The sequence below is a fragment of the Pezoporus flaviventris genome, unplaced genomic scaffold, assembly GCF_033815535.1.
Source record: "Pezoporus flaviventris isolate CSIRO_AGI_PZ_B2104156 unplaced genomic scaffold, CSIRO_AGI_Pfla_v1 ptg000006l, whole genome shotgun sequence".
Classification (NCBI taxonomy): domain Eukaryota; kingdom Metazoa; phylum Chordata; class Aves; order Psittaciformes; family Psittacidae; genus Pezoporus; species Pezoporus flaviventris.
The window spans coordinates 12,457,932-12,478,745 of record NW_026892554.1 but is presented as its reverse complement, the minus strand read 5'-3'; the positions used below and the strand labels follow the sequence as shown (position 1 = coordinate 12,478,745).

At 37.8% G+C, this 20,814-nt stretch overlaps 1 long non-coding RNA gene across 1 annotated transcript in view; it reads left to right on the top strand.

The window, feature by feature from the left end:
* The window catches only part of LOC133265967 (uncharacterized), a 36,382-nt gene extending 15,933 nt beyond the window's left edge, over positions 1-20,449 (top strand). Inside the window, exons 2-3 of the long non-coding RNA XR_009742205.1 lie at positions 17,648-17,742; positions 19,975-20,449. This is a non-coding gene — a long non-coding RNA (uncharacterized LOC133265967). The remainder of the gene's footprint in view (positions 1-17,647; positions 17,743-19,974) is intronic.
* Positions 20,450-20,814: the final 365 nt, after the last annotated feature.

Genomic DNA, 20,814 nt, shown 5'->3' with positions numbered 1-20,814 from the left:
GTTTGAATTTTAAACAGCTGTTTGGTTTGATCTTGAATAGGCCATTTCATTTTGTTATTCCTGTTTTTGGATATAGGAACTTCCAGTCCTTATTGTAGTAAGAAGAAACACATGTGCATGGAAATTGGATTGGTTACCTTGTATTTGAAACTATTTTTCCTTCTTTTTTTCTGAATTCATACTACTGAGGGGCAAATTAAGTAAGTTACACCACAGTAAAAGGGGAAGAATGATGAATACGGGTCTTGATCAACCTGTTAGCTCACTTGTATTCATGAAAATATTCATTATTCCCAGTTCATATTTGCTCAAATTAATAATTTTCAACATGAACAATTCTGGAAAAGAAAAATGGGCTCAACTTAGCAAAGTATTTATTTACTACAAATACTAGTAGGTTTGATTTCAGATGAATAGAAAAATAGAAAACATAACAGTCCACTGCCAGAGACTGCTGCAGTATTTTGTTACATTTAATATGTATTTCTTCATTACAGGTTTATGTATATTTTGGAAATACTAACACTTGCAAAACACCACATTAAATTGAAGATAAATGTGCCTGTGATAAAACTAAAAATCAGCCTTAGGAGTTAGAGGTGAAGTAGTCCTTAGAAAAATTAAAAAATTCCCAAACTGTTGATGCATACACCATCTCTCACTGGAGTTAATAATTATGCAGTGAGCCCTGCTGCTGGTTCCGAGTTGCTTCTGTGCATGATATGAAAAAAAAAGGACAAAACCACAACAACATGAGATTTAGACGTGCATAGTCAGAGATTTACCCAGCATGAGAGTAGGAGCTGAGTGCACAAGTACTTTTATGGAGAAAAAAAAAGCTCCAGATTAAAAAAAGTAGCCTAGGAAGCAAAATGATGACACTTGCAATTGAGGTAACATTTATACATATTCTGCAATTAAATAATATAGTCGGCAAATAGTTTGTATTTTAAATATTTACTGAAACTGTTGAAAAGCACCTATCAACAGGGCAAAATCTATTAATGTGACGTATCTCATCGCACATTCTAACATATTTTACAATGGTGTCAGGGAAAAGCTCAGCAACTTCTTTATATTGGAGCTTGATCCAAAGCCTGTTTAAATTAGAAAGATTGATTAGTCATTTTATAAGACTGTCTTTTATACTTTAATTTCTGGCATCACCCCAGAAATTAAAAGCTCTAAAAATACTGTTTTACGAAAGCTGTAATTGAAATACAGTATTTGAATAGCATATTACTTATTTGAATGGAAGGGCTGCCAATATCATATTCTCTTGAAAAAATCATGCTTGTAATAAATAGAGTGCTTATACAGCTTTGCTAAATGGATTGAACTGCTAACAACTCGTGGTTATTTTAAGTTGCTCAAAAATGACTCCTTGAGAAAAAGAGCTGAGTCAAAGGAGACCATCTCTTCTTTTTTGTTTTTCCCCTGGCCTTGCTTTAAGGTAAAATCCTTTAAGAAGAGGTCATCTACAGGAAATGTTCAGTTACTACTTGGGAGAAGATCTGTGCTATTTATGCAATTTGAAAAAGATTGCTTTGAAGGAAAAGATATAGCAAATTGTGTGATTTTTTTTTTTTTTTTCTTAGTATATCTCATGAAACTTTGGAGTGATGTATGGAAACAAGTTATTGTAAAAAAGCAAATCTGAAGTAAGGAAACATCTTGATTTTTTTTTTTTTTTTTTTTTTTTTAAGAGCTGTACATCATTGCTGGGCTCAGAAGACATTCCATGAAGAAAAAGGTTGATGAAAGTTCTTGTGTGTTCAGTTCTTGCTGTAATAAGACAGCAGAAGTGAAAAGAATCTTGATGCTTTTGACAGTCTCAAGAGAAGCTTGAGGCATAGCATAGGACAAATTTGAAAGCTTCTGGATTGTTACTTTCAGTCCAGCTTAACCCACAAGATCTGGATGGTACAGAATCCCAGTCATCCTTGATGCTCCTTTTCCGTTCCCCTCCTTGCCAATGCTTATGCTGTGTCTTCACACATTTAGGTGACCATTTCCTTGCTAATGAATGTTGCAGAAATGAGTCATCATCTTCATTTGAAGAGGTTGCTTTTATTTTTTTCCTTGTGGAAATTGTTAGGTCATTGTAGCTGACAGCCATAGTCAGCATAGGGACTTACTGGGAAACGCAGGAAAAGATTAGAGCAGCTGTGTTTCTCAGGTACTGTTTTAAGTTTGTTTTTTTCTTTTTTTTTTTTGTTCTTGGGTTTATATGCATTGGTCAAAGATCTATGTCAGCCTAATGCATGCTGTCAAAGCACTTAAAATGTTTAATGAGTTTTGATTCCCAGTCCAATACCTTACTTGAATGAAACTAGTGATGTCATTTGAAAAAGGAGACTGCCCTGAAGAGCAACTATAACAATATATCACATTTTAAAGTGGCAGAACAATACTGGTTGCTCTTATATTCTTTATTTGAAAACTGTAAAATTCTAACCCCCCAAATGCTGCAGAGAAATCTGCCACCTGGGATTTGCTCCGAGACAGCCCTGCGGAGATATCCCCTACTCTGAGGTTTCCTTTTTCTATTATTGATTGTGCAGCTGTGTGTGAAACTTGCAGGGTATTTGTTTCCTGTTCCTCTCTGGTTTGGTTTCCTTTGCATATTTCTGTGGATATTATCTCAATTTTCAGATCTTCTGTCTTATTTTTTTATGTTCCCCTACCTATTTCTCCTGAGTTGAATGAATCTCTGAAAACCTTTTCATTTGTTGTTGTTTCTTATTTTCCAGTCACTCATCATATATGTCCAAAATTCATCAGTTGAAACTCATTCTTAAGAGCCCTTGCCTGGATTGAAAAAGTAATGATTCCAAAGGTGCTGACATTCGTTGTTGTTCACAGGGACGACTTCTGGTATTGCTTACATGTTCTGGGTGGAGCTTGTTTGCCAGAAGGCAGTCTTCAGCACCGCTTCCCATGCGTGCCTTGCGTGGGTCAGTCGCTTGCAAAGGAAAGCCATCAATTCAGGCAGGTTTTAAAATGTAGTTTTGCAGTGTTTAATGGTTATTGCTAGACAAGATTTTTACTTTAAGGCTTCTGGTGCAGAGATCGGCTGGCTTAAGTTGAAGAGGATCACTATGCTAAATACTAGTTAGCATTCATCTGAAGGGTCATGGTAGTCTGTGATAGAAAACTGTGAATGTGTCAGTAGGAGCTGAGGCATTGACATGTGGTAGTCCATACTGTTTAACTGTTTGCATGGTTCATGCCAGCTGGCACTTGCCCTGTGTTCATGGGGGTAGCACAGGTAGCTGCTAGGCAGCACTGATAAAGCTTGGCAGTGTGAATGGAGGCTGTGCTGTGCTGAAGAGTGCAGGCGTTTTTTGTATGTTAGAATCTTACAGGCTGAGTAATGGTTGGGGGAAACAAGATTTGGGCTCCCAAAGTATAATAGTTTTGTGTTTATAAATGGCTGCATTACAGTAATTTTGTCTGTAGATAGAGCTTTATCCTAAATGGACAACTGTGCAAAATCCTTTTGCATTCTAATTCTGCTAATGAGCTGGTTTTGATATAAACAGACATGGGACAAGTTTGCATCTGACCACCCAAATGAACTTGATTTAGGTACATTTTTCAAGTTCATCCCCTGCCCAGAAACTTGAGATTGTCACAAGAGTTGTGCTGATTCAGCTTGATTGTTTTGTTTTTTTTTTTTAGAAGTTGACAATATTGAGACTAGAAAAAGATGAAAATGATTGCATAATACTTGAATTATTTGTCTGTTAGGGCCATAGGAACAAAAGCGGTAGGAAGGCCCTTCTACCCTTTTAATATCTCAGCAACAAACCTGGCAGTACCCTTTATCTCAGCTGGCTGCATACCAGCTACAAATGGGTGCAAACAAAAAAAATTAAAATACTGTAGAGCTGGAAGGAGGATACATTATTCTTCTGTCACAGGAGCAGACTCGGCACAGGGCGGTACACGAATTGGGCCTTGCTGATAGAAAGCAGTTCTCAGGATTTCATGGTGCCCTGGGTTCAGCAGTAGCAGTCATTTTTTCTCCCTCTTGGTTTAAACCACAACACATGGGTACTACTCCTCCATTTAATAAGACCGTATTTTTTGACTTGCAACTCAATACAGCACATCATGATTGAACACATTCAGAAAATGTGTTCAATCATGATGCAGTTTAGATAACAAAGTTGAATACCATCATCCTGAAGTGTATGATGTAGCTATTAAACAAAATAAATGCCTCATTTAAGAAATTGCTTTTTGATGTATTATTTGCTCATTTTCCTGATAGTTCTTCTGATGACTTGAGTGGAATTTTGGTAGTTGGTTCTTGGAAACACTGCAGTGGTTTGAATCTGGGTAGGTATCCAACCCGAATTCATCACTGTGGCAATTGTATTTTGGCATCACATATTTCTGGCAGCACGTATTTCCAGCAGCATGAGTGGGTATCCAAAAAGTAATGTCTGTGTATGTATTTCCTCAGTATACAGGTTTGCTTGCACATGCTTACCCTAGAACCTCCTTACTCCAGTATGTTAGGGAAACCTCTTTGCAATGTTATGGTGGCATGAGTTATGCTAGTTGTGAAATATTTATACAGAACAACTGATTCCATTGGTTCTTAATCTTTACAGGCAGTTTTCTTCAAGTTATGTTGGTTGTTATACTGTTACTGGTTTCAACTAGTGGTTGGTACCTAAGCATTAATTTCAGCATCACTGGAACCTAAAGTTAGTTTATGTATCTGTGTATGGAAATTCTTACAAAGTACTTGCTTACTGACTCATTGTTTTCTCTTTGAGGAAAAAAAAATGGGCTTCTAGAATTTTGTTCAAATACAGCATTCCTTCCCTCCTTTCTGGGGAAAAAAAAGTGCCTGGAAGGAAACAATGTGTGCATTAATCATGAAAATCATTTTTAAAGTTGTCATCAACTGAGGTTTTGAATAGTAACTGTTATAATCCTTTGATTTAAGATTCCAAGTAATTCACAAAAATGAAGAACTCTACCCGAATTAATAAATTAAGGAAACGTAGCATTCATTCCAAAAGCACTGAGCTGTGTTTACGTTACAGTCTTGACCTCCCCCAGCAGGAGGAGTCAGAAGTATGTTATAATAATACTTCATCTTTATGCATTTTTGCATTGTGTAGTAGGATGGATTTTCCAGCAGAGGGAGCGGTATACTGGGTTATTGGGAGCTGAGCTGCAATTTTGCAACCCCTAGTTCAGCAAAGCTGAAGAACGTAAGGCTGTGAGAATTCCTGTTACTTTGCTTTAGAGGTTATACTTACTTGTTCTGACTGATATTCTTTTGAAATGTCAATATATCTTTGCCAAATTTGTTACCAGTAATTTTTATATCATCATTGTTTTGGTATCTTTTTTTTAAACATAATCAAGTAGCCAAGTGTCGGTTTTATAGAGTTCTTTTCACATCTGTAATAGTCTGGGCTAATGAGTTGCACTTTTCACTGACTGCAGTGATAGCTGTTTCTTAATTCTTACTTAAACTATGTTAAATATGCTTTAAGGGACTTGTGTGATAATGATGTTCATCTAGTTATTATCAGAGTAAACTATGGATAATAGCTGTTAAAAAAAGGGAGGGGACCCCCCACAAACCCCTCCTCAAACCAAACCAGAAAACCTCAAACAATAATCCAACAAACCCTGGAGCACTCCTTGTTAGAACAGCATGTTATTTGAAGAGAAATGTAAATGAAAAGTACAGCATGCTCCAAATAAGAGCAAATCCTGTGATGTGCCAAACTTGACATATATGTTTTGTCATCACTGGTCTTTGCTTACTGGCCTCAAATCTGTTCTCTTCCTTGCATAAAGAACTTCAGCCATGTGCCAGTTCTACTGATGGGCAGTGATTTGCTGGTGCATGGTTTGAAGTATGTATTTTAGTCTGTGGAGCTACTGTACAATGTCTTTTATGTGCTATTTTGCGACAAAGTAGTGTCATCCAAAAAGGCCCTCTTAAGCCGTAGAATGTTTTATTGCAGAACATGATAAATTTTGATCATTGCCATCTTGGCAGTTTCAGCTTTGTTTTAGGAGACTTAAAAAGAGAGAGGGTGGTGGAGGTTGCTTAAGCTTTAGTGAGGCCACTTTTATTCTTTGTAACAAAATTAACCAATACGGAAATAATTATTCTGCAATAACTACATCCTCTGTCCTTCTTGTGAAAGTGGCCATGTTCAGCAGTGAAACTAATGGCACTGGGAATATTATTGGATAACTTGTCTTCAGAGACCAATTCATGTAACACTGTCAAATTACGCAATGTCAGTGCAAGGTATTGAAGAACACATTACAATGACAAATTAGAAGTGCAAGGTCCTTTGAATAATGTAGTTCCTGTGAAGGTGGAAACTCATTACAGAGTAGCTCTTGGGACTCCACAAGCTATCTGGGATTTATGAATATGGCAGGTATTTTGGTTTTAGGGTCTGGGGGAAGAGGGACTGTAGCTCTATAGTAAGGCTTTTGTATGAGATGAACTTGCTTGTTAATGTGAGATGCAGTATGTCCTACTCCCTCCCTTCTACAGGGAATTTCCATGTAACAGTTGTTTAGATAATTCTTTAACTTGCAGAGCAAAAATTGAAAATTTAATTTATTGCAATAAGGAATTACTGCAGCCGTGTTGGTAGGATCAATGATGTATGGAAGAGGACAGTTATAATTCTAAGCCTTTGCAGGGACATAGCCTGCTTTAGCTGACACTGAGTTAGTGACAGCTTTTTGGGAAGTACTCCTTGTTTGTGCCTTTCTGAAAAAAGAACATGCATCAATCCTTTGGCCTTCTCCTTTCCCCATGGCAAAAGGCACACTAAACAGCATGACAATGGTAAACTCTTTTAGTAAGTGGCTCAAGTGAGGAATAAAGTATGTCAGAGAAGCTTTAAACAGGAACATTTATGCAGGGAGTTTACTAAGACCTGCCCAGTTGTCACTCCAGCAAGTAGGTACAGTCGAGCCTTGGGGGACTGGGCACTTGCTCTGACTTGTCTCAGTGTAAGGTGGTAAAGGTGATATCAGCTCAGCACCAACCTATAACTGGTTTGCCTTCCACACTGTGCTTCTACATGGTGACAGGTATATGCATACATGCTTTGTACCTTTTGTACGACTGTGTAGGTGTAAGTAGAGACATGTAGTTTTTGGGCTGCATTTTTTTTTTTTCCACTGGAAATAGATACTACCTTGTAGATTGTTGGCCAGACCCAGATCTTCAATCATGAGAGTGACATGTCTATATAGATATTATTGGGGTGATTGTAGGAAATATTGGTTAATATTCTCAACAATAGAAACTACATTGAGGTAGAAATGGTGTGTAAATCAAACTTGTAAGATGAGGAAAATATGGGAGAACATAAGAATTTATTTTAAGTGTGGCACCAGACCAGCAACATCTAAAGGTCAACTGAGGGATGTGTACAATGGGAAAACCCTTTTCTCTTTGAATTCTTAGTAATATTTACCACCTTATTTCAGAAGAACTGTATTTTATGAAGCGAAACACCTGACTAAATACTAATGACAATATCATCCTTCATGTATGGTCAGTTCATGCTAATAACAAAGCTTTACATCTTTTTGGGATTCTGTGCAGTAACATTGGTTTGCAATGCAGTCTTGTGAGAAGTGGAATTTTTGTTAGTGGACAAGTATAAAAATAAGAGGAACAAAACTGCTTTAGTCAACAACGATTTGTTTCATTTAACCTTTGGAACCTTGCTTAAATTTTTAGATTAATTAATGTATTTGACATGACATTTTCATTTTTAGGCCATGCAGGGTATTCCCCCCCCCCCTTTGGCCAAAAATATTTGCTTCATTCATGAACAGTTCTGACTGTTTTGAAATTGGATTTACCAGTAACTCTCTTCCCTTGTGCAATGAGTTTTAATGCTGATTTCACTCAGCCTGCTCAGCAAGAGCGTGGGCTCTTACACAGTCAAACTAGGCCTAAATGCACCTTTGGCAAGCTAGTTCCCTTTAGGACCAGCCTGCACAACTGTAAATTTAGAGGGAAAACCAAAACCTGAAAAAAAAACCCCAACAAAGTAGGAGGAAAGGAAGCAAGTAAAGGAGAGATTCTGTCTGCATTCAGTACTTTTTAGCACGCTTACTGCTGCCTTCAACACTTGGTAGGCATTGCCAGGAAGTGGAAGTGCCTGAATGCCTTGGTAATACTCAAAGAAAGATAGATGTGCATGTCTCTGAACTCCTATACTTTTTTTTTTTCTCCCCCCCCCCCCCCCCCCCCCCCCCCTTGAAGCTTTTATTTAAGCCCATTTACTTCTGCCAGGGCTTGCTGACTCATTGTTTGATCTCACATTCTCTCTCCTTCTTCCACTACAGCACAGTTTTGCTAAGGATAAAATCCTGTTTGATCAGGTTGTCCTGAATATGGTGGCATGCATGACATGCACACAGGTTGTGTGTAAAGGTGCGATTGCATAGTCGCTTGCTTACCCTAGTGTGCTATGGGAGTGAAAAACACTGAAGTCATGGTAAGGTTTTGATATTTTTGTCAAGCATTGCCTGGTTGCCTCTGAACTTCCAGTTCATTCTCATAACTGCTGTTATTACAATTACTATAATAGAGTTAATTTATTTAGTGTTACTAATAAATTACTTTATCCAGATTTACAGTTGTGGCTGGGAATGTTGCAGTGCTTTCATTTTGCATGTCTGCTTTTACATTTTTGGTTTTGCTGCTTTTATTTCTTGCACAGTATGATGCAACTTGCAGGTATTTCTACCTAGAGTCATACTGACTGTTGACCAACTAAACTTTGGCGGTTTTATACTAGTTATCTAGTTATGTGATGTCAAATTTTGCACATCTGTACATCTAAATTTGTATTGTAGTTTAACCCAGAATAGTCTTAGATTATTTGGCTTTTTAATACATGAAGGGATATACTTGCTACCTTGATCTGCAGCGAGTTACATTACCTGGCATTTGCATTTAGAAGTCTTGACTAAAAAGGCATAGTGAACACTTAACCAAATTGTCCACTAGTCACATCAGACGTGGCTCCTGAGAGGAACTCTTGCTTTCTCTCTTATCAGGAGACACAAAGATCTCTGACGTTGCCAGACAGTCTGACTACCAACTGGTAGTGTAACCCTATCACCTCGGTTCAAGTGAACTTCAGTGTGCTTTATTAATGCTTTGTGCCTTCCCTCCTATTTGAGTAGCTGTCATGTAACTGATTTTTTTGCATACTGTAGCAATGAAAAGCACCCACAGGTGCCTCTTCTTAAAAATGCATTTTATATAGGAATTCTGAAAATAATCCCTGCAACAGTTTTCCTCTGTGCTAATTTCCCATTCCTGCTTCCCCAGTGGGAATGTGAAGGGGAGGGCTGCAGAATGGGGAAATGTCAATGGTTCCTGTGGCCAGTGATTCTGGACAGAAGGGGCCACCACATGAGCTAGGCTGGCAGTTGGGTGTAAGAGAAGGTGGACTGTCCTTGGCTAGAACAAATTCTCTCCTGCTCCTTCTGGGGAAGACCTCAGGAAAGCAGTAAAGTTGTTCTGGGCTAGAAGACCTTGTGAAGTCCATGCTATTTTATTCAGGCCTCATCTCTGCTTTTGTGTGCTGATTCTAGGAGAACTGAATAGGGACTGGAAAGGGCTTATGCCATGTGCTAATCTGGACCTATTATAAACAGCTTAAGGTCTGATTTTGTGCATTTGTGTCTACTTGGAATCAGAATAATCTATTTTGGTATGCATACAGCTGTGGTGGCTGCAATTTGTATTAATTTACCTGAATTGTCTTGGATTACAGTTATGTGGCAGTACAGAGCTCAAGGCAGGCTACATGCTATTTAACCATTTTATTAGTTCATTTTCTTGCACTAATTCTGCACTTGCACTCAGGCACTTAGCTGTTGTAAAAACTGAGCTCGAGGTATCTACCAAGTTTCTACATGTGCTGGCTGTAGAATTAGCTCTATGCTAGATAGGGATTTCTTTTATGCTATAGGAATGCTCAGGCTTGACAGCTTTGAATGCATTTCTAGCTGCTTTTTGCCATTTTGTGCAAGGTAAAACTCTTGGAAACAATTGGGTCTTGTGCTTGGAGGATTTTGTTGCTCTTGTGAGCAGAGCAAGTCTCCTTAGCTTAAACTCAAACTAGACAAAGATTTTACAGTAAGGGAAAGGCAGGCTTTTCAGTAGAATTGCTTAGTCTAAATTTTGATGGAATATTTCACTCTTGCATGCAGCTGAATAGATATTAAAAGCTGGGAGGTATGAAAGTATGAATGAAGTAATTTTGACTGTAAGAGCTATGTTAGGGGCAGGCTATCAAGTTGTATTCCTCAAGAAAATGATTATGTTGAGGAGAAAAGCGAGGCATGATCTCAGTTGATAAAGTGATAGTTGGTGCAAAATTTCCTTTTCAATTACTTTTGGATTTTTTTGTGTGTGTGCTGGATTACTTCTGCACATAGTCCCTTTCTGTAATTTCTTCATACAAGGCTCAGAAGCTGTGTGTATATTCTGCATGGGATAGAAGGAGGTAGATTTTAGGCAAGTATAGCATAAGAGAAACTGGAGGAGGGTGTGGTGTGGTGTTGGTGTTTCTATCACTGACATAATACTTCTGGTTAGTGAGCAAATTAGATCTAATTAGTTGTCTAATGCACCAGTTTACCATGTGAAATTGTCCACACCTTGCATATGACAAGATAATGTGCCTTTGAAGTAGCTGGCTATTGTAATTCAGGCAGAATTGTCTCTGGAATCATAACATACTCCTTTGTACTTGTTTCAAAATAAACTTCTATAGAGCCTTATTTTTTAGGGTGCCACTCCTTTGCTCACCTGAGGGGGAATACCTCTGAATCAAATTAATTTGCTCTTTCTCATGTTTTTCCAGATAGCATTTGAAGAATTGAGGAGTAAAGTGATAACTGGAAGGAAAAATGTGAGAGATTAATAAAGAAAATGAAAAATGAGAAGTTTGCTCATGACAAATGCATGGACTAGTTATATCAGTGCTTCAGTTCATTTCTCACTGGCACCACAGAAAGAACAGGGGACATGGCTAAGGCACTGCTCTAGGACCAGTTATTCTGGTGCAGATGTGGTATAAGCAAGATGATAATGTTTGCCTTTACTTAGCTCAGGTCCTTGAACAAAGGGTTGGGCAATAGAAGAATAATATTGTTAGTAGTGCCTTCAGCACTCCTTGGTCTGAAAGATTAAGTGATCAAAAAGGCAGAAATATGGAAGTAAGCAGTCAATGAATGGAATGGAACCATGAAGCAAGAAACACTTTGCTGAAGGCAATCAATACCTAAATGTAAATTTCAGTTAATATAAAGGACCTGGACCTTGGGAAAGCAGAAAATACCTGTCAGTTTACTATTATTCTGATGGTATTGTCTCTCTGAAGCAGCTGGTCTTTTGCCTGTGCCAGAGTTTGTGATGTGACCTGCCTCTTTTGAAAACTGTTCCCTGTACAATTATGTATCACAACCCAATTTTCATATAGTAAGACCTGCATTTCAAGTGCATCTGAAGGGCTGTGTTGTTTCAATGTATTTAAATGACCCTTATTCTATAATTTATGTACATTGCTTTTGTCAGGTGTGTATTGATTACCATTCTATTGGATGTTTGTTCCCTCTCTCCGGAGGTGCATGGAGCAAAGCAGAGAGCTGGTCCTTCTGTTAAAAGTCTATTAAGCTGTAATGATTTGCAGCCTTGCATACCACAGAAGCTGTGTAAGGTCACAGATCCTGGGACTAGAGCAAGCTGACCTACGCAGCATGGAGTTTGGCCTCTTTGTGGAAACACTTTGCTGTTTCTTTTCACATATCCGCCACACAGATCTATAGGGGAATTTTGCTCTGGAAACTCAGTTGTGATACGTACCTGTGTTACTTGAAAATTTTGAAAGTGGGCAGCTACTCCTTGGAGTTCTAGGATTGCGTATCTGCCAAGGCAGGTTTATGACCTGGATCAAAACTATGGCTTTGTTTTTAAAAATAATCAGCACACATATCCTTTCCATTCCTCTTCCCTTGGTAGTTACAAGATGTGAGATCAACAGTCTTGGGTGATGTTTTGGCTTTTGTTTTTCACTTCAAAGGCAGAAAAGGTCAAGCATCCTCAATACAGTATTTATCTAAAACCTTATTTTTTTAAGGTGATATATCTTTAACTGCTATTACTGGCTCTTATTATGAGGCTTAAATGTGTGATCCAATGTGTGAACTTTTGTATAAACACAAAGCAAAACTCAGCTGATTGCCTTTAAAGCTAGATATCTTTACTATCTGGATAGAACTGCAAGTTGACATTGGAGGCATTCTTTTCAACAAGTGATACAAACCAGTCTGTTGCCAGCTGCATATATTAAATGTGCCCACTATATAGCTATGGCAGGCTACTGCAGTTATGGTTTTCTTTGCATTGTTCTGCGGATACATCAGAGGAACCAAACTAAGCCTGAGTGTCAGTTGTGCCCAAAGTGGAAGGAGGTATTATGACAGAAATTCTGGATGGGGCAGTAGTTTATCATATCCCATTATGCCAGGGGGAGAAAAATTTTCTATATCTTTTTATACTCTTTAACTAAGCTGGATAGGTATTTCTGAACAGGCTTCTTTTGCAGTAGGAAGTTGCGCAGGTGACAGGAGCCTGCAGCGCTCAGCAGGACCCGTTACCTTGAGTGCAATGCAGAACTAATGTCCTCTTGCGGAGCTGTACTGTGGTATGCGGTGTAGAAGTACTGCTTGGATCAGCTTGATTGGCTGTCTATCCCATGTACACACATTCTTAGCTTCCTGGTCCTCATTGCTACAAGTCCATTAAGAATTTTCTCAGACTCAGCTTGACAAGTAAGAAAAAAGCAGGCCTTGTCAGGTGTTTATGAACACCTTTGTGCCTTTCCACAGGTGAATTTTAGAATCTGTAGTGCTTTGTCATGCAGCTTGGTAGCTTGGTACAATCAGAGTTAATTTTGTTTTGCCTCCAGTCTTGACTGCCATCCTGAAAAGGCACTGAATTAAAAGAACTTTTCAAAAACATATCCAGAGGGAACAAATACCACTGATTAACTTAATAGGTGAATGAGCATCATTGCACTGCAGAAATATACCTCTAAATTGGATTCTCGGTGCAAGAAATCGAAAGGAAGAAGCTTGACAATGACAGATATTTCTTTGTATGGTTTATTTGTAGACAGCGAAGCAGTTGGTTGCGAGGTGTTTTGTTTTTTTTTTTGTCTTTTGTTGTTGCTTTGTTTTTATTTGTTTTCTTATCATTACTATTTTTCCCTTAAATATCTAGGGAAAGCCTGGGTATCTTTATTCATTTTTATTCACTTATTTATGCTTTAGATAGTCAAGGTCTGGGAGACTCTAACTTAAAATGGAATAGATTCAGTGGTGGGTGTAGGGAAAGTGGGGAAAATGCCTGTTTGGTGCATTTTTGGTGCTCGAGACCCACATATTTCCCTGCAGCATGCTGGCTAGGACTGGTTTTGTGTTAAAGTTGCTGATCCTCTTCTGTTGGCTGTTTCTTTTATACTGGGAAGCAGAGCTCATGATCCAGCTTTCTTGGGTCCACTTGAGAAGCCACCCAAGCATGCAGCTTAAGTTTGCAAGTATTAGCCTGTGCTATATGTACAGCTACATCATAGATACACTGGGATCATGCTTCTGTCAACAACAAAAAAAAGTCGTGGCAGCAGAGCCCTAACTTTGAAAATCTGCTCATTTGTTGGCTTCCTAAAGACAAAGGGATGCCTCATTTGTGTGTTTCAAAAGGATTGGAGGCAGGAGGCAAGTATGTAGGTATCACATGTGTTCTGACATCGGCATACAGGACATCAAGTAAAACAGGAAGGCTGTTAGGTTATTGTAGGGTTATGTGCTAGGTCAAGATCTGACTTCTGAGCTTCTGAGACTTCCTTTACTGCATCTAGCCTTTCATCTCCTGTAATATGTAAACTATATGCCCTGGGGCATGTTGCAGTTTCTTAATTTTCAATACTTTTTACCTTAGCTTGGATGCTACTGAATTATTTTTGAGATAGGCTGTCTTTATACCTAATATCTAATTTTTTTTTTCTGTATAATGATCAATGATACTAAAATTTTTGTCTGGTACACTTTACTGAAGTGTTGCTGCTTGTTACTGTGATCAACAAAACCTTTATTTCATGCCTGGATGACTGGAACAACTCACATGAGAAATGCTACCATAGTTCTTATTTGTTCAAGATTTGCCCTTGACTTTTTGTTATACATCTACAGGTAGTTTTCTCTGCTTTGGAGAACTCAAATAAGTGGCTTGTAGAAATTAAACTTTTTTGTCTTTCACACTAAGCTGTTGGGATAATATACATTATATTTGTGTAAATCCAGTGAAGAATTTCTATTTCTGCCGTGTAAATTATCCTGCAGCTTACCTGAGCAAAGATGTATGTTGATAATTTCTGGTATTTCTGCACTGGTAAACACTCTAGTTAATGTTGCAAACAGACTTTCATTACAGCCCTTTTTTTTTATCCTCACCATCTACATTTTTGAAAAATTCAGCTGTCTCAAAACTGTCATCATTAGTCTCAGCTCAAAAGTTTTCAGGAAGGTTTCAATTAAATGCAGTCAGCTATTATGCAAGTGGGAGGAGAATACAAAATTACCATTGCTTTAGTTTTGCACATAATAGTTTGAAAATAGTTATGTACGTACTTAAAATGTGGTGAAACATGATTTACACATGCAGAACTATTCCTCATTTTAAAGCTTGGAGTTGGACTTTCTTTTTTCCTATCATTATAATTACAATCTAAGTTAACCTAAAATCCTGTCAACTTGGTTCTTCCACATTTTAGAGGTATTGTTAGAGAATGGCAAATTGCTTGTGCTTTCTATGCATGGGTGTATTAGGCATGTTATCTGTTTATTCAACAGACTATAACTATGATTTTAACTCTTTAGGATACTCTATCAGTGGACACATAAAAGTGCTGATGTTTGGATTTCATTTGAAGCAATACATCATTGCTGTTAAATATATTTTTTTGTCATAAAATCAGGTCAGTTGCAAAGAAACATCTTAATCCCCTCTCCCTTCAATACTTTCAATTGAAAAATTTAGTTCCAATATTTTTTAAATGTCGATTTACTTTTAGTAGTATGCTATTAAGTTAGAAGTACTAGGACAGGAAATCATATATTTGTCTTCAGTAATTTCCTAACATGTCAGCAGTATTGGCACGCAGAACATACACCTTATTATACTGGGGTATGTATGCTATGTCCTGCTACTGACACTTCCTGACTGAAAAACAGGCAAGCTGCTGGGATTTTTATTTTATTTTATTTTATTTTATTTTATTTTATCTTTTAATTTTAATTTAATTTAATTTAATAAAAAAAAAAATCTTATTGATGGCCACCGTGTAGCATTCACTGAAACATCCTCTAATGGAAATCAGGGTCTCATGTTTGTAATCACAAAATCTGGTATTTTGACATTTGTTGGAAAACTAGGAACTGAGCACTCCATAAACTAGACAAAGTGGTCTTTGAAACCTTTGTACTAGTCCATAATATTCTAAAATTTGAGACAACTCTTTTTCAGAAAAGCATTTCATATTAAACTTTGAGTTTATTTCTGAAGTGGTATTTATTTTTCAGATTTACTCTAGTTTGGGACATTTTTCGTTCTGACTTCTCTTGGTAGGAAAGGAAAATGGCAAGTTTTGAGCAACTCTTTGTAGCACTAATGTGGATAAAATGCATTCCGTAGTTTGGAGTTATTTTACCCCTAATATGGCTACAAAATTCATAAGCCTTGCACTTTGCAAAGGTCACACTAGTATTAAGCTCTTCCAATACTACATTGTGAGGAATACAGGTGAAAGATTGATATAATTTCATTTTTAATGTGATCATTGTTGATGATGATAGTGAAGTATTCTACTTCTCTGCTTTAAAAATAATGCTATTTAAATTCTTATAATTTGGGCTTTGTTTCTGGTGTTTGTTTTTGTTTGCTTGGGTATTTTTTTGCTTTTTTTGATTTTTTTTTTTGTGCAAAAGTGTGTTTCAAGTAAAAATGAAAACCTTTCATTAATCTTGAACATTTTTTGATATTTTTAATATTTAGTGTATTCCTTTATAGCCAACACACATTTTTAAATCTGCAGTGCTTTATATAATGCCCCAAACCTGCTGCAAGAACAGCATGGTAGTCAAGTCAGTGAATCTCTGCAATGTATGACATACACCTTGTTCAGTACAGTCATGAGCTGAGAGCACCTTCAGATATAGAATGCTAAAGCTGTTTGCAGTTCAGATCTTTCCTTTTTCAGCACCTGCCTGCCCTTTTTTTGCTTTACATTATGGTCAGTCGCTATCTTCAGTGATGGCAACATTCTTCTGCTCATCTGACCATGGTCTTATGTTCAAGTTTCAGTGTCCTAGATTCAGTATCAAAACTTTCTATCAGTTGCTGTCTTTGGACTGTTAAGTGGCAGCAAGTATTACCTATCTGCCAGCAGTGCTTTTCCTCAGGACTTGCTGAAGAAGTCTGCCACGTGGCAAAAGCAATTTGTATTAACCATGTGCAGATTTACAGAGAGTCTCGAGGGAGCAGGGCTTTCCCCCTCAGTGCTGCTGCAGTCCTGGCTGAACCAAAGGCCACTGGGTTGTTGTCTGGCAAGGCGAACTTTCTCAATGTGTCCATCAACAAGTCAAATATTTCTCAGCCTGTTACAGACAAGCACTGAGCCATGTCCAGAAAACTAATGCATAGAGTTGGTCTCCTTTTTGTTTAAAGGAGAGCTAATACTTTCTCCCTGCAGGCTTTGAGCTTCACTGTGTATAAATAATAACTACTGTTGGATACAGCGTTCACATCCCTTTATTCTTTCAGTTCATGGGTAGGAGAAGCAATGCTGTTGGAAGTTTCATATGTAATTTCTGCTCTATACATCTTCTAGAATTGCCTAATGAAAATTGACTCCCCCCAAAAAAAAAAAAATTGTACTTCTTAATGCATTTAAAAATATGTCTTGGTGATCTGGCACCTTCAAATGAGTCTGCATTTCAAGTAGACCTAAACAAAGTTTTTTCCAGGTGCAGTAGATTTCTGGAGATCAGGCAGTCCACAGCTCCACTGCCAAAATAGCTCCCACATGTTGGTACTGGAGCAGGTGTTTCTCTTGTCACTCAAGGCCACTCAGTTGACGTCTGATTTCCAGATGTTCTAAAATACTACTTTATAATAGTCTATTTCATGCAGTCCTGCTCTCATGTTCTTATCTTTTATTAGGTGCTTTCAGGACACATTAGTTTCCTCTGACCGGAAAAAAAATGATGGGTTTGAAATGAGCTCATGTACCTTTTAAAAGTTATAGGATATATATGACCAAGTTTACATCAGGCTGTAAGTTGGAAACTTATTTCTGTGGCTACAAATGATTATACTCATGAGGTGGGCATCTCAGCAATGCTTACCTACAAGCTCATAATTTAATCTGCGTGATTAGTATTGTTTCATTTTTCTCCAGACCCCCTGTTAATTTTCTAGCTTTCACCTGTCTTTGTCCTTTTGTATGTCCCTAATTTCTTTCAATATTCTTGACATCTCCAGCAGGTTACTTTGGACTGAATGCTCCTCAACACCTGCTGCCTCCTTCCTCTTTCTCTTTTAATAGGCATTTCAACTGCTACGTATTGGGTAGAAAGGTAATTGCTTATGTATTATGTATTAAAAGTCATGATTTTTTTTTATTTTAGGCAGGCAAATCTTCCAGTGAAAAGAATAGATCCTGTTCTTCTATTCTTTTCCCCTTATTTTTGCAGTTGTAGTTGGGAATATTTTCCTTTTTTATTTTTCTAACCACCACCACCCCGCCCCCCACCATGTGTGTATGTGGAAAACTGCAATAGCATCCATTGGTGTGGTTTAAACCCAGGCAGTAGGTCAGCATCGTGGAGGTTGGGATGGGGAGGAGAGTCAAAAGAATGTAAACCCCACAGATTGAGATAAGAACAGTTCAGTAACAAAAGTATAATATAAAACTACTACTACCAATAATAATAGTAAGGGAAATAACAAGGGGAGAGAATATAAAACTAAAAATGGAAATGGGAAAAAAAAAGAACAAAACCAAAGCCTACAGGTGCTGCACAATACAAGTGATCACCACCCACTGACTAATACCCAGCCTGACCCCAGCAGTGATCTGGGCCTTCCAGATGACCCCCGCCAGTTTCTCTACTGGACATGCCATGCTGTGGTATGGAATACCTCTTTGGCTAGTTTGGGTCAGGTGTCCTGTCTCTGCTTCCTCCTGGCTTCCCATGCCCCTCCTTCCTGGCAGGGCTAGCACTGAAAAGTCATTGATCAGTATAAGTGCTACTTAGTAACAGCTAAAAAGTATCAGTGTGTTATCAGAGTTGTTCTCAGACTAAAGCCAAAACACAGCACTGCCAGCTACCAAGGAGGACAAAAATAACTGCTACAGCTGAACGTGGAACAATCATACTAAATAAATGGGCAATGACCCATGAGAATAAGATGCAGAGGAAGACGGAATGGAATGTCAGCATTACTTTGCGTTGCCTTTTCTTGTTTAAGAGAAACAATGTAAAGCATACAAGTTTTTTAAATGCCTTTTGTGAGTATTGCAGTAGGTGAAGAATCAGAAAGCTGAGGCATTGGTATTTTTCCATGCTAATAATAAACACTACAATTGTGTAACAGTGGGAGGGTCATACCACCCTGAAATTCTGAATATATAGTTGGTTCTCTGTGAGAGTAGAAGATTACTGAAGTTACTGAAGATTCCAGGCGTGGCAGTAAAGTTGGCCTAAGATTTAAGAAATGAAGTGTTCACAGGCACAGATAGTCTTTTATGAGGAAAATAGAATATTTTCCTTTTGTCTGCTTCTCATAACTGAGCTAATAAAAGATAGTTTGTTATTACAAAGTTCATGTTGCCAGACTTAGGCCTTTTTCCATTTTTTCTTTTTTTTTATTCGTTTCCACCACCCTCCTTTATCGCTGGATTCAACACGTGTTATGAACCTGTTCTCTCACAGTAATGCTTTTCAGAGAGATCGAGCTATGATGGCTACCATTGATTTCTGTGGAAACTGTGTATGTCCATCATCTTTGAGAAGCAGTTTTGTCCCAGGCTGCCCACTTGGGTATCCAGACCCGATTCTCCTCAGTTTGAGAATTATGACTATTGGAAAACTTCCCTTTTGGAGGAATCCTAACCCTCTAATATCCTCAAGCTATTAATCTGCCTGGGGACAGTCAACTCCAAAGTAAACTTGATCTGGAATTAATTGTAATGATATATGTATACAAATAATTGCATGTCTTAAGTTTAGGAGTTCTCAGTTCTGGGTCCTTGAGCTTTGAGGGCAATATGCTTTTTGAAGATGGAGTATATACAAATTGTGTATATACAACTGTGTGGTTTTTTGTTCTTCTGCTTTGAATATTATATCTGTAATCTGGGCACAATTCCTGTTCTCCACAAACCAAAGCGTGAGTTTCAGCAGGCAAGTTGGCAACATGGAGATGGGCACGTTTTATTTTTATCTGACTCACCCAGCTTTATGGCAACCTTGTTACAGAGTTTTTGGAATCTCTCACGGGGCACGTTTCCATTCGCAACAGTATGACTTGCATCAGGACTGGTATAGGGATCATTGCATATGTTTCCTTTTACCTGTTAATAAACCAAGTTCTTGTTTGCCCTGGGAGAAAGTAAGTCTATGAATTTCACATGTTCACTGAAAAAGGTCAGTGTGATATTTTAGCTAGAGAAGTGCAGGAGTACGATTGTAGAGAGAAAAGGAATGGGGAAAGTATGAGAAATAATCCGCTTCATAATAGCGCTCTGATTTGAGCAACATGTTTGACTGGTATCCTTGTACTAAATAAACAATTTGTCTCTTCAGAATGTCTGCGGAGAAGTAACATAGCTGATTTATTTTGTGAAGCCACTGTGGTTGCTTTACCTTGTCGTCAGAATCCACATGGACATGCAATACTAGGTCACGAATCCAGAGTGTTTTCTGATGGGCCTTGAAGGAAAATAAAACAAACAGAAAAACCCAACCATGTTTGGTTTGCGCCCTTGGAAGGTCTGAGCTCTGTGGGATGTCATTTTAAAATATTTCCTATGTTTTCTTTTACTTAGTCTCGATACGTCAGGCTCAGCTAAACGAAGAACTAAATTAAAACTGTCATTTCAGCTCATAAATAACAGATGTCTCACCCATTTAATTATTTATAGTCTTGAATCTTTCAAAAATGAAAATGGCTATATACACATTTTTAATGTAGTTCTTGGTAATTTGCTGCATGAATGATAAGACTTGAGATAATCCCGGCACACAAACATGAAAAATAAAACTTTGACTGACTCGCTTATCTTATATGGCTGCTTTTTCGATCCCCTGTGACTTTTTTTAAATTAAAATTTAAGTGAAATCTAATCACAACAAAATGATGTTCATACACTTGCATTAATAATTTATCTGCTAGAGATCACAGCGCAGGTACTATGGACATCAGAGATTTGTTTTTTGCCTGAAAATCAATGCTTTCTCTTTTTTGGTAAGATTCAGTTTTTCAGGTGTGTGAACTGTGTTTGGATGGATCCTAAGTCTGAAATAACAATGCTGCAAGAAATTGAGACTGTGCCAACATTAAAAAAAGACACCACCCCCACCACTCCCAAAATGCCAAACTAAACAACACTTTCCTGTATTCGTTAGCTAATGATAAAATTATGT